Source organism: Scylla paramamosain, unplaced genomic scaffold (assembly GCF_035594125.1).
Source record: "Scylla paramamosain isolate STU-SP2022 unplaced genomic scaffold, ASM3559412v1 Contig53, whole genome shotgun sequence".
NCBI classification, from domain to species: domain Eukaryota; kingdom Metazoa; phylum Arthropoda; class Malacostraca; order Decapoda; family Portunidae; genus Scylla; species Scylla paramamosain.
Window position 1 is genome coordinate 367501 of NW_026973718.1, and position 2500 is coordinate 370000.

Sequence of the window (2500 nt, forward strand, 5' to 3'; positions counted from 1 at the left end):
TAAGCCTAATCTAGAAGCAAAATACTGTCTATTGATGGCTCGCACCTTGGTGGGAATCGCACTGAGTCTGTACCGGTCCGTGCGCGGCGCCTTTAGGGGCGTTATCTTGTTGTGGTTTCTGGTGGCACGGACCAGGCGAGGTGCGTCAGGCAGCAGCAGGTGTCTGAGGCGTGGATGATGCAGAAGTCCCCTTCCAAACTTCTCGAGAGCCTCTCGGTGCCTGGTGGATAGTCTGGACGTCTGAACAGACTCAGGGTGGTCAGGGCTTCATCACAGGTGGTGTAGCCAGGGAGAAAGATGACCCTGCACGCCCTATTCTGCACTCTCTCCAGTTGGAGCTGTTGAGTGTGTGTGAGGGAGAAGGACCACGCTGGGGAGGCGTACATGAGTTTGGGGAGGATGAAGGTGAGGCACACTCCCCTTAACTCGTCTGTCAGTGTCCCCAGCGACCTGAGTCTGCGCATCATGTACAGCTTGTAGGTAGCAGATCTTACGGTGTTGGCGACATGCTGCTTCCAGGTCAGTTGGTCGTCCACCATGATTCCGAAGAAGGACATCCAGAGGCACATCGGACCACCTGGAGGGGATGAGATCCCACTGTGAGCTGGGGAGGGAGCACTGGTACAGAGGAGGTACAGAAATGCATCACCACAGTTTCGCTGTGGTTGATGGTCATCCTGCTCTCCTCCGTCCATGTCTGCAGTCGCTCCATAATGACTTGCAGTGGCAAGTATTCCGGGTTCCTGGTGGAGACTGGGACGCCCACGGTGCAGTCGTACACATACTTCCAGCCATGGAGGTGTCAGTGAGGGCGTCTTTAATGAGGAGGAGGAAGCATAGTGGGCTCATCTTGGTACTCTGGGGGACCCCACATGTCAGCTATTGGATATTAGAGACAGAGCCCTGATAGCGAACGGCCTGACGCCTCCCTGAGAGGGTGTTGGCTAGCCACGCTACCAGGTTGGAAGGGAGACCCAGACTTATTGCCTTGCTGAAGAAAACAAAGTTGATCAACAAGATCATAAGGCTTTTTTGAAGTCCACAAGAGCAACAGCTAGAGAGGTGTTTCGCTTGTCTAGGTGGCTGTGGATGAAGTCAAGGAAGCTGGTCAGGTAATGAGAGGTGGAGGTGGCTTTAATATTTCCAAACTGTCTGATATCCACGGTATAACAAGTTTTGGTGTAGGCCCAGTCATACACAAAATCTTCACAAATAAAGCTAGGGATGGGGATGATAGAGACTGGCCTGAGGTCACCGAGGGACTGTGGACTGGAAGCTTTGCGGATGGGAGAGACGTAAGATGTCTTCCAGTCCGCGGGGCAAGAGTGTTGGGAAAGAGAGGCATTTATTATGGGGCATAGCGGTGTTGCTAGCTCTTCCCATATGGGAAGGTCAGTGGGTGTGGTGGATCTTGGTATCTTTAAGTATCCTTGGTATCTTGGTATCTTGGTATCTTTAAGTAACCTCTTAAAAAAATCTATCGCCTGGACATTTGGGGGAGAGGAGGGAGCGGGAAGATGGGCAGGAAGCGGAGTGGTGTGGAGGGGAGGGCAGGTGTGACAGATAGCGGCAAAGTGGTCGTTCATCTCCTGAGCCGCAAGATTAGCAGGAAGGTGTGAGGTGCAAGGAAGAAATGAAGTGTGCTTTTGTAGGCCACACAAAGCTTTGCTCCTAGGATACCACTGTCTGTTGTTGGCCAGCTTGAGGTGGTGTATCTTGTCCGGGTAATAGCTTGCCTTGGCAGCCTTAATCTCCCTGACCCCTCTGTTTCTTAGCTTCCTGTATAGGTCCGGACAGGAGTGGAACGCCCACGTCCGCTGACGAATGAGTCTTTTAATGCGGGGCGTCATCCAGGGGGCATCAGATGTGTGCACTGATGCTCTTGGCTGGGAAGTAGCGGTGGAAGGCTTCTGTGGTGGTGGCGACGTAATTGTGCCATTTTGAGTGGACGTCCTCCACATCCAGCACCTCGGTCCACGGGTGTTGTGTCACCCACTGCCCAAACTCCCTCAAGGCTGAGTCAGGCATGGGGCGGTGGGTCCTGGTGATAGCTGGCCGGGGGGTCGAGGGTGGTGGGTGTGGGTGTCCACAGTAAGGAGAGGTAGTTGCTCCGTCCCATGGGAGGCAGCGGCTTGGGGAGCGAGTACCGCTGTCACACACAGAGTTGTCATCGATTATTGCAATGATTATGGAATTGTTCTTAATGAGGACAAAATTATTTTTTTTGTTTGAAATAACACTCAATGTGATAAAGTTCCATTAAAGATCGAGGGACACGTTATTAAGTACTGTGACAGATACAAGTATTTAGGGGCCTGGTTTACCGACAGCGGTTGTATGAAGGACGTGGTGTCACTACACGAGGCAAAGTGCCAGTCAGTCGTTAACAAATTTTCTACATTTTGTGCCTCGAACCCCGATATGCCTCAGTGTTATAAGCGACTTGTGTTTGACGAGGCTGTGTTGGCTGAACTGACATACAATTGCAAGACGTGGCTGA

At 52.2% G+C, this 2500-nt stretch overlaps 1 long non-coding RNA gene across 1 annotated transcript in view; it reads left to right on the forward strand.

The window, feature by feature from the left end:
• The window catches only part of LOC135098289 (uncharacterized), a 21360-nt gene that overhangs the window by 13749 nt on the left and 5111 nt on the right, over positions 1 to 2500 (forward strand). The window lies entirely within an intron of this gene.